The 12,199-nt window shown below is 39.0% G+C and overlaps 1 long non-coding RNA gene across 1 annotated transcript in view; it reads left to right on the top strand.

The window, feature by feature from the left end:
* Nucleotides 993-12,199, top strand: part of LOC110396912 — a 31,371-nt gene continuing 20,164 nt past the window's right edge. The window contains exons 1-3 of the long non-coding RNA XR_002437355.1: nt 993-1,232; nt 7,259-7,365; nt 8,478-8,532. This is a non-coding gene — a long non-coding RNA (uncharacterized LOC110396912). The remainder of the gene's footprint in view (nt 1,233-7,258; nt 7,366-8,477; nt 8,533-12,199) is intronic.

The following is a 12,199-nucleotide window of genomic DNA, read 5'->3' as shown; positions in this document are numbered from 1 at the left end:
TAGAAATATAAGCAATTTATGTTTGTAACTAACTTTATAATCTCAGAAAAGACAAAATATGTAAAATTATGTGGCTAAAGAAGCATAAATGAACAAACAATTCGTAGTCCCAGTAATATCACTGGTGATTTTAGCTATGGGGAACGTTTCTGCCAATCAAACAAAAAGGAACACAGAATAACAAACCAACGAAAAAAAAAAACCAACTAAGCAAACAACAGCAACAGAAAGAAAACAAACAAACAAACAAAAAAACCACAAATCCTGATGTCGGACTTTGAAGAATCAAGTTATAAGAGAAAGATAAACAGAGGAACTCCATGAGAAACTGAGAATTCTAAGATGGTTTAATAGATGTATTTTGAAATCCAGATAGAGGCCAGATAAGGCTAGTTGAACCATGTTTTCACCTTACCATGAAATACTAATTAATCAAAATTGAAATTTTAATGGAAAAGTGTTGTTTTACTGGGTTTAATCTTTAAAATATTTTAATCATGAATATAAGCATTACTTAAAATTACTTTTCAAGATGAATTATGCTGATTGTATTTACATCAACATTAAATTGTAAGAATTCTCCAAAAGAAATATTATCATTGATACAAACAGGTTTGTTAAGACTTCTGTGTCTGAACCCTTCTTTTCTTTTGGCTCAAAGCTTGCTTTCTGAGGTATGTTTTGTGATAAGACTCTAACTTACTTACCAAGGAGACAAATGGTGGGTGTCGCCGTGTGGCAATCAACATCAACCATGTGAACATTCAAAAGCATTTCCTTCAGGGCTGTTTGCCCCAGGAAGAGAGTGCTCAGGAGTGTTTACTGGCAGAAGATCTGGCCTGTGACCAAGTAGCACCAGCTTGGTATGTGAGACTGGGGAATGCTACCATCGTATCCTGTGAAAAACAGGATGTGGGTGGGCACCTCCCTGCTCCCTCTTATCTGCTGGCAAGGCCCGGAAGATGGGTTTTCTGCTGGGATCCCAAAGCCAGAAGCTGCCACTCCAGAGAGAGCTGACTCAACCACTAACTGTCACTCCAAAGAGAGCTGACTCGACCAATTTGGACTTATAAATAAGTTTGTACTGCTGTTGGAGGTTGTCGTCGACCAAAGGGGTCGTTGACCAAAGGGGTTGGTCAACCAAAGTGGTTAGCAACCGAACAACAAGCCCTGATGACCCACCACCCAAGAAGATCAACATCGGCGCTACAAACAACGCTGGACCCCTGGTGGTGACTATCTCTCTTGCTTTCTACAAAGACTCCTTGCTTTTTTATCTCTTTTCTATCGCCCACCTTCCCTTCCCCATCTCCCTAAGCTACTAGGATTTGTAATAAACTGGTCGGGCTAACATTTGACCCGTTGTGTCTTAATCTTGCCGTCGGGTATACATATATTAAAAGAACCCCTTCTCCCTCCTGTAAATTGGAGCGAGACATTCTGTTTTGTTTTATTTAAAATTTGTCTCCTGCTAAGTTCTAAAATTATTTGGCACAGAGCAGAACTTGTCTCCAGTTTTTGGATATGTTAATAATTTTGTAGATTTTTTTTCCTAGTAACTGTAAATATACTGATTTTACTTGTATTTTACACATAGAAATGGGATTCCATCTAATTTAAAAGAAAATGAATGATACTGAATGATCAATTTTCATAATTCTTAATATAAAGGTAACATTCAGTAAAGTTTTTGGTGTTTCCAGTTTGCTTTTCCCAACTGCTGGAGTGAGGATGTGATTTTGAATTAAGGGTTTTTTTCCTTCCACTTTTTAGTGAGATTCTTGATGACCTTTAATTCACTAAATTATTTTTTGTTAGGTCAGATAAGATCATTAAAAATTGTTCTTTAATATTCTCCATACATTTCATTGTATATTCATCATGCCTTGGCCTTTCAGATGAAAACCCCTGTATTTCCCTTCTGTCTGTGGAGATAAGCCTGGCATTTCTAAATGTTCAATGTGTTACTATTTATAGAACAGCGTGTTTCTATATTCCTACAAACACTGAAAAAAAAAGGTGTAAGTAGCTGAAGTGTAGGTGATATTAACAGCTTTAGCGCCACTTGATTTTTCCAGATGCTATGAAAATGTGTGAGGGCAAATATCTCTCCAGTTTCCAACTCAGAAGTTTTCAGTAGGCAAACAGAAAAAAATATGTTACTGCTCTCTTCTATGCAACAAACAAACAAAAAGGGTTCGTATCTGCAAGTCAGATTTAATTCTCCTCTCGTGTTGACTGGTGACCTGTGAAGAGATTCAGCACCTCAGTTGTACAGAGCTGTACGTTTCCATGGGTTTGAGTGTGTGTTTCTCATATACACTTGTGTAGTCACAGCTTCTCTGAGTGAATCTTCAGGTGTATTTTTGTAACCCAACATAAAAACAATTGTTTTGAACACGTTTTGCTAAAGAAATTGTACAAAATTTTCAATGGAGAATAGTTTAAATTAGAAACCTTGAAAACTATCTAAACAATGTGACCAATATAGGAGTTTTCCAGGTTTGGAGTATGCAACTGAGATGTTTGAATGATTGGAAATCATTATTAAATGTTTTGTATACGCACATATGTACACACACTAGAATTGAGGGCCCATAAGCATGATTTTTGACAAGCCTCTTTTTTCTGAAGAACATGCTATATCTTCCACCCCGACAGCGATTTTGAGTGGGAGACATCAAGTGAAAGGATTTCAGTAGGCTCAGCATACAGTTTTTGCTGAAAACTGAAGATTTCAGTGAGGTTGGGTGGCTGTAGCCAAAACTGAATATGTGAGCATGGTGTAGCTTGGGGAGTGCACACAGCTCTGCCACTAACGATGGGCAGCTGTTGCCCAAGAAGCAGTGATCACAGATTTCAGGAGAGAAAACATGGATTTTGAGACACAAATACATCCTGCTCTATCTGTGCTTTCCAGGATTTTCTTGCTATTTCTGAGAAATCCATTTTGAGTAGAGAGTTGGAGTGGTGTGCTACTCTGATGGGGTAGATCTCACTGGCTGCTTTTTATGTCAGCGTTTATTCACTGAAATTACTTTTGTTTTGAGAAAGATGTAGTGTGAGATTTGCTGCCCTCCAGCAATAGCTTACCATGGCCAACTTGAATCCACTAAAGCTTGTCTGCTTCTGCAACAGCCTCTTTTATTCTTAAGGGATTGTCCAGTAGAGAGGTGTAGGTCTTGGACATGGGCTTCTTGCATTCTAATTCTTGCTCTTCTTATGAGGAGGTCTGCAAGTTTTAGCTTATTGTCTCTATTTCTGCTCCAGTATTGATCAGTATTGATACTCCAGTATTGGAGTGTATCAAAAAACAATTGGTTAATTGAAGTGTAGACTTGTGAATCCTCTGAAAGCCCTTACTAATTATGGAGCATCATGATTTATGTATGTATTCCTATGTGGAGTATGATGGTTTATTATCTGTGTAACTTCATTCAACAGGGGATTCAAAAGTTCAGCACTTGCAAGAAGAAACAGAGCATCTATTCAATCTCTCCTTTTCCATCCTGAAAATCCATAAACATTAGATAAGCAGATATTGCAGGGGAGAATGCTTTTGAGTTATTTCGTCTGTCAACAGATTGGAAAGAGTCACAGAAGGCAGAAGAGATTGGTGTGGGTCAACTCTTTATACATACCACCCTTTCTCCTGGTCCCACCCCCAACCTCAGCCTGCTGTTGTTGATGAATGAGTTGCATCTTCCAGGAAGGAGCAATTAGAATTTTTGTGGTCAAGAATTCACTGTTCAGTTTCTTACTGATGAATGTAATTGTTAGTTAGATTAGGATCCCATTGGCAGTGCTTGCAGAATCCAAGCCTTCTGCTGGAAAAGAGAGAAATGATGTTTTTAAGCTGACAATTTAGGCTCTGAGATAGTCACACTTCTGTCTTATATGAGCATGTTTCTACAGATTTTTTTATTTTATTTAATATGAATGGAAACAAAGATGTTGCAAGAAAGACTTTGCTCCTGACAATATTAGAGATTTAAGCAGCTATAAAAGGCCACAGACATCTTTGGGGAATTTTGTGACTATTGGATACATACACATCTCTTCCTGCACTCTGAACTCATCTATAAAACCAAGTTTTCTGTGGCTGCTTTTTTTTTAATCATGCTGAAATAAGTGCTGCCTGCCATGTGTACAGAGCAATGGACTTATCTGCCAGGGAGGGAAGGATACTTTAAATGCATCCCACACACTTTTCACAATATGGAGAGCATGTGGCTGATGTGCTGCTGGGTCTTACACAGGCAGGCTGTGACAGAGCCTTCCAACCAAAATAAATTTTAAAAAATAAAAAAGAAAACCCCAGGGACTCAGTGAGCATTGCAGAATAGTTGTAGAAGCATATGTATGATGTGAGAGGAACAAAAGCAGTTACTAGTTAATTGGTTTGGTGGAATAGGAAGGAAATGCTGAGTAGCATGGCAGATTGTGCTGAGTGGCTGGCAGTAATGTGGGCACATCTGAGGGGAAGGAGGTGATGGCTTCAGCTGGTTGTAGCTATCTATCACCTTGATGTGATGCTCTCCATTTCTTCTGCCCAGTCAGCTGGACAGCCCACCACAACAACCAGTTACCTTTTGCACCTCTTTGATGATAAACACATAAAAAATTTCAGCCAGAGTGAGACTATTAATGGATAGAATGGCTGTGTAATGAGCTTTTATACTCAGAGGTTTTCTTGGTAGAAACAAGAGGTTTGCCTAACTTAGCTACGAGAACACAGTGTGTGCTCTCTTAAACCTTTCCCAGTCTTCGTTATGACCAACCATATATCCTCCAGTCTGGACGTGGCTCTGGGCAGCCTGGTCTAGTGGTTGGCAACCCTGCACTCAGCAGGGGGGTTGAGACTAGATGATCTTTGAAGTCCTTTTCAACCCAGGCCATTCTGTGATTCTGTGATTCTATGATTCTGTGATTCTATGATTCTGTGATTCTATGATTCTATGATTCTATGATTCTATGATTCTATGATTCTATAACAAAAGTTCATTTCACATTCTTGAAAACTTGTCAGATATACTGGGACACCTTCTCTGTCCCAGTAGACAAGAGGGCTGCATTAAGGGCTGCATACTTATCTTGATTTCAGACGTGGATGAGGGTTATGTATGTTTGAGTATGTGCTGTCTTGAGCTTTTAAAACAACAGTTTTTAAAATCTGACGCTACAGCATGCACGTCCGCACACACCGGACTGTGTCCCATGCAGGGGAATGACCTATCTCAGCTTTTCAGAATGTAGTCTTAGCAGCTAAGTTTCTCATGGTGTTGCTGTGGCCTTGATTTACGTGACTTTGGACAGCTTGTTGTGGAAGCCAAGAAGGGTTGTGAGAAATGCATTAACAAGGTAGTAGCGCTGATGCTTCTGGAAGAAAAAAAGTTCCTTTTTATTGTCCATTGAATATCTAGTGAAATTTAGGGCAACAGCTACCTTTGTGAAAGAGAAGATGAAATAAAAACATGATCTTATTACCTAAGAAACAGGCTTACTTCAGAGTCTTACCTGCCTGCAGTGGCATATAAACCTTCTGTATGTTTTGGCACCAGAAACATATAACAATGAGTAGTAGTAGTTGTTATGGTTTTTGCAAGGACCATCTGTGCAACAAAATGTAGATCTACAGGAATGCTTACGTTGTGGAAAATGGAACTGGGAAATGGAGTTGAACTTTCCAAACAGTTGGGTTTAATCTGCATACAGCAATTACTTTTGCTGTCAGCAGGAGTTTAAATTTACCACTACAGAAAAGTTTCTGAGAATCTGGTTTCTTCTTTTAAAATGAAGCATAAGCTACATGCAAATGAGTCTGTGCTGCCCAAAACCTCCCCTTCGGTTTCACTGCATAAGAAAGGCTTGCGAGGAATCTTTATTAATGACATGACTGTGACTGTGGCAGGATGTTCCAGCTGAGCTTGCAGGTCTGTTAATACTGGCTTTATATACAAAGACGTTGTCTACTGCTGTGTGTGCCATCAGAAATTAATTCAAGGCAGGACAGACAGAGAAGGGAAGTCAGTCCCAAGGATCTTCTTGCAGAAGAAACCAAAATGCAGTCGGAGATGTGTGTGTTGCACAAGTACCATTTATTTCCTGTGTGTATTTATTAGAGATAGCCTAATTTTATTAGATTTATTAGTGTTTTGCTGCTAAATGATGTCAGAAGGAGCAGGGATGCTTTGGCAACACACAGAGGGAGCTATTTTATGTTCAGTAATGTCCAGTGAATTAATCTGGTCCTCAAGAACTTAAAATTGATTTAATCATCACTAAGGGCAGTGCTCTTCAATAAAAGTGTGTAACTTTACCACAAATGAAATATGAGATACTAAACTGTACACTTTTCATATTTTCAATGCACAATACATGCATAATAGAAAAGTTCTCTGTCACCATTCCAAATTTCTGCCATGTGTAACTAAAACAGCATCTGTCATATTTCTGTAAGGCAAGGCAGGCCAGGCATTGATGTATCTAACTGAAGATTTTCATGGATGAGTGAGATGAGAAAGTCTATACATTATAAAGAGAACCCAGTAGAAAAAAATGCAGTTTGAGTCTGTTTCACCATTGTATTGCACATTTATCTTAAGTGTAGTGCAATTCAAATCATCCAAGGGACCTTTGAAAGGTGAAGTTGCCATCTGTACTGAGAGAAAACTCTTGCGCTGGAACTAATTACTTAACCTTGGGGATCTGCAGTAGGAACATCCAAGGGATCCCTTGGTGATCTGTTCTTTCCCACAAATTGAAGAAAGGGAAGAAAACCTTGGAGCCAAGCCAGTGGCTCCACAAATGATTTAAAACTAAAAGTCTTGTTTCTGAAGAAAGCAATGCCCTGGTCTGCTGCTTCAGCCAAAAGTGGCTGTAAAATGGAATTGTTCATCTTCCCTTGAGGGCACTAATCCTATCAGCCAGCAACTATCCCAGACCGCTGCAAGCAGCTTAAAATAGCAGTATGAAGGTAGACAATGTAAGTGTTAGACAAACTTAGTCTTCCATAAATAAGTTGAACAAAGAGTCATTTGTCTGGAAGTTGCCGTTTCCAGGGATCAGGAGTTGACAGTATGCAATATCAAGTCATGCAAGGCGACAGTGTTTTCTTCACCATATTTGGGGTACATCTTTGCTATGAGTATGGCAACTCTGAAATATATTTAGAAGTCTTCATTTTAAAAGTTTATAACAACATGTTCTGTCACATTAAATGTTCAGTTTTTCACTAGATGAAGTGTTTCCTCCTCAGGCACTTCTCAGAGCAACAACTGAAATGAAGGGCTTGATCCACAAAACAGAACTTCTTCCCAGCTTCATCCAACAGTGCAGTGATGCCAGGACTTGACTGGAGGAGAGGTGGGTCAATGCCTTTTTTTTCTAGGCTGTGAAAAACATTTTACCGCAGGTATGTTTGAAGAATCTCTTTAAAAGTTGTGGGAGAATCATGAAAGTAATCTCCGCTAACAGTTGTTTGGAGGGAATTTTGGGAGAAAATCCAGTTTCTGACACAAAAGTATTTGAGTATTCTTATCCTTTGAAGAAAGGCTGAAGAAGCTGAGCTTGTTCAGCCTGGAGAAGAGAAGGCTCCAAGGAGACCTCACTGTGGCTTTCCAGTACCTGAAGGGGATCTACAAAAGCTGAAGAGGGATGCTTTATCAGGGGGTGTAGAGACAGGACAAAGGATAATAGCTTTAACATAAAAGAGGATAGATTTAGATGAGATATTAGAAAGAAATTCCTTGCTCAGAGGGTGATGAGGCACTGGCACAGGCTGCCCAGAGAAGCTATGGATGCCCCATTTCTGGGGGTGTTCAAAGCCAGATTGGATGGGGCCCTGGGCAGCCTAATCTGGCGGGTGGCAACCAGCCCACAGCAGAGAGTTGGAACTGCATTTTTTATATAGTCCCTTCTGACTCAAACCATTCTATTTTTCTATACTCTGTATTTTTAACCATGTGTAAAATTAGGAAAAATACGTTCATTGTTCAAGTATTGTATCTTTTCTATTTTATTTTATACGGGCACCTTCAAAGAAATTTTTGATTTTTTCTTCTTTTTGTCTGCTTGGTGTGATTTTATCAGCTGAAATAAAAATTATGACACTTTCAGATTATATTACCTGTGTTCGTGCAATATATTTACATACTTTTTTCCGTTTAGAGATTTCATTGCTCACTAAAATCAGTCTGTGTTATTACGGTTTTATAACTTACAGCAGTCCAGACTATAAGTTTTACTTTGGGAAGTGAACTAAAGCTCAGAAAAAAAAAAAGATTATTGTCAGAATAACTTCAAAAATATGTTTGTTAATGTTTAGTAGAAATAGTACTTTGATTTGACACAGCAGCAGTCCTGTGGTGTCAGACTAACACTGTTACGGCTGGCCATGGGGACCCCTCCATATTGCAGGGTTATTTAGGAAAGGTTTTCCTCTCCCTCAATGCTGATTTCTGTTTTGTTCTTCACAGCTGCGACCCTGCAGTCTCCCAATAAGACTATCCTGGAGGAAAAACTCTGTAACAGGTGAGCAGAGTGCTAAGCATCATAAGTCATCCCCGAGAAACTGAGCAGGGAGGAATAATGAAAGTCCTGGTTCCTTTCCTTTCATATACTGGAGGTCCAGACACACGTGTAATGTGTGTCTTGTAAGTCACAAAAAGAAATCATTGATCCAGAAGTTAAGTAGACAAAAGCAACGGGAAGAAAGATGAGATCAAATGATTCACTTGCTCTGACACCTGATGGAGGAGGACTGCTGCCTCTCCCTTGCTCCCAGGATTTCTAGAGGTCAGAACCACTACACTGGAAACTCAATGGGATGGAGAAGATATGACCAGTTTGATTTGCCCATCTGTTTCATCACATTTGTGTGTATTTCCATTAAAGATAGCTGGGATGAAAGATGAATGAGCTATAATAATTATAACCATGTTGGGAAAAGCTTTTAAAACACAGCTAGTCTGCTTGAACTTGCCTGATCAGCAAGGCAGGAGCCTAGGAGGGAAGAGTACGCAAGTAAGAAAGATAAAAGCTGTTTTACGAGAAAAGTGTAGTCTATCTAGGAAGTTATTTTTTTGATGGCATGCACTCTGTGAATGCTGGAGGTAATTTCATTCTCTCTAGAAGAGCTGGATAGGTTCCCTTGCAGATTAGAATCATAGAATCACAGAGTGGTTTATGTTGGAAGCAACCTTTAAGATCTAGTTCCAACCCCCTGCTATAGGCAGGGACACCTCCCTCTAGACCAGGTTGCTCACAGCCCCATCCAGCCTGGCCTTGAATGCTTCCAGGGAGGGAGGGGGCATTCACAGCCTCGCTAGGCAACCTGTTCCAGTGTCTCACCATCCTCACAATAAAGAATTTCTTCCTAATATCTAGTCTAAATCTATCCTCTTCCAGTTCAAAACCATTTCCTCTCATCCTGTCGCTACCCGCTCTTCTAAAAAGTCCCTCCCCAGCTTTCCTGTAGACCCCCTTCAAGTACTGGAAGGCTGCTATGAGGTCTCCTCAGAGCCTTCTCTTCTCCAGGCTGAACAGCCCCAGCTCTCTCAGCCTGTCCTTGTAGGGGAAGAGCTCCAGCCTTCTGATCATCTTCGTGGCCCTCCTCTGGACCTGCTCCAACAACTCCATGACTGGGTGTGCAAGGATCATTCCTGCATGGTGCAGTTCCTTCACTGTTGTATAAGCCTCTTTCTTAACAGGATGTTTTAACCATGTCATGGTGCTGTGCCTTGCTAACCTAAAGCAGATCTGGCAAATGGTCGGAGTTCAGGAAGAGGAAGGGTATGAACTTACCACAATAAGAAGCCATCAGACCTCCTGGTCTCTTTTTTAACCTTTGGTGGTAACCAGATGCATAATGGATCTCAGCTACTTGTGTGTGCAATTTGTTTGTTTCTGAGTTGTGAAACATTTCCACAGTAGCTTCAAAACTAGGCTCATGCTTTTTTAATGAAATGGAAGTATTAAAGGGAAATAAGAAATAAAATATGATGATTCTACCCTGGAAAGCTTATTCTGTAGCAGAAACTACCCACTATATACGTGTATATACGTGTTAGCCTCCTGAAAATAAAGTATTTATAAATATATATATATTTATATGTATGCTATATAGCCTATATAGCATATGCATTATAAGATAAATATAATAAATATTCTATAAAATGTTTATTTTCTGGATGAAAAGCACATTAGTAAAGCCAGACAGAACCACAGGTATGATTTTATTGAGATTCTGAAATATTCCTTTTCATGCAAAAGAAATTATTTTTGCAGTATTTGAAAACTGACAGTGTTTAAAATGCAGCATCACAAGAGTGAACTTGGAACAAGAATTTGGAAGAAAAAGTAGTTTGTCTCCTGCTCCCCTTTGCTTGTCTAATGCTATTGTGTTCCATATAATTAACAACAATAATATTGTCTCTGTGGTAAACTGATTATATTTAATTTTGTGGATCAATAATCAACAATACGGTATATATCAAAGGTGTGATAGCATATCTGCATAGGCATTATTTAGACTTAAATGAGTTAAATTCAAGGTCTTTGTTCTAGCAAGTTGCTTGGCAAACTGTAGCTGTCAAAAAGCATTTTTTCAAATGCTTTTAAGAACCACGAATGAGAAGAACTCTAAAACCTAAATTGTTTTTAGGGTGGACTTGAAAAAATACTTACAAGGTACTCTAGCCAATTAATTCCATTTTGCCATTAATCCCTCTCTGTTTGCAAATGGATAACTATTCAATAATTTCTGTTAATAATTCTTAACTGAAAGTTTCTGAAAAACTACTCTTAGGATTTCTGCAGTCAGGTGAGCCATTTGAGTTTTAATATGATAAATATTTTGAATCTCAGCGGAAATTTTATTTATATATATGTACTTATATATATTTATTTTCCCAAACAAACTTGTTTTCTCTGCTCTTTCTTTCCAACAAACTTGCTTGTGCTACAGATATTAGGAAGGTTAGCATATCAAATCAGTATCAGTGATGATGGGCTACAAAAATTAAGCCAGTAATTTGGTTTTATTTTCTATCTTTTTACTGGAGACTGTATTCAAAGAGAATGCTATAATTGCAGTTTGCATTTTCCTCCTTGCCTGAACTGAATCTTGATTTGTTAAGCACAGATCTTGATACTGCTGTGCATTTTTATTATTAGAATGCATTTCACTGGAAATGCTGGAAACTCTCAGGGAGATTTTTACTTTTTTTTCAGAATGGAATGGGTTCCACTTCATTTGTAAAATAGGTGTCCTGGTTTTGGCTCAGATAGAGTAGCTGGTATGGTGCTTTTTTGTGGATTTAGGGTGAGAATAATGATACCATGACAATGTTTTCTTGTTACTGAGTAGTGCTGCGCAGAGCTAAGGATGTTTCAGTTTCTCAGCTCTCCTACTGCCCTGCCAGCGAGGGGCTGGGGAGCACAAGGAGCTGGCAGGGGACAGAACCATGACAGCTGACCTAAACTGGCCAGCGGGGTATTACATGCCATATGTCAATGGAAGTAACACAGAGGGAGTTGGCTGAGGAAAGGCTGCTGTTTCTTGGAGACTGACTGTGCATCAGTTGGCAAGTGGTGAGTGACTACCTTGTGCGTCACTCTTTTTGCGTGTACATACACTCTCTCTCTCTAAATTACTGCAAATATATAATAATAAGTATATTCTTTATTTTCCCTTCCTTTTCTGTCCTATTACATTTTCTTTATCTCAACCCACGACTTTTACCTTTTTTTCTTTCCAGTTCTCTCCCCCATCCCACTGGAGGTGGGTGAGCGAACATCTGTGTGGTGCTGAGCTGCCTGCTGGGTTAAATCCCCCCAAAAAGCTGAAGCAATTGGAGAAGAAAAGGGAAAAATCCTAAACCTTGAATATTGTCATAAATTCCTCATGTAAAGATAGTTTGCCAGCAAGACTAGAAAATATTAGCAGATGTCTCCCCAAAATATTAACTACCCCATCCAGTAATCTTAAATATTTCATGCTGAGTATTTCAGAAATAAAAGATTTATACTGCAAATAATGACAGCTTGCTATGACAGTAGGACTTCTACAAAATGGAACCTGTGTTGTACCAGGTAATGTTGCATAAAATGATTTTTTTATTATAGCTTATACATATATCATTAGAGATTTCATTCTGAAGAGATCAGTATGAGGCAGAATAGTGACTATCATCTTCTC

Source organism: Numida meleagris, chromosome 3, assembly GCF_002078875.1.
Source record: "Numida meleagris isolate 19003 breed g44 Domestic line chromosome 3, NumMel1.0, whole genome shotgun sequence".
NCBI lineage: Eukaryota > Metazoa > Chordata > Aves > Galliformes > Numididae > Numida > Numida meleagris.
Note: the sequence above shows the minus strand (reverse complement) of the source record. Positions and strands in the feature narration are given on the sequence as shown.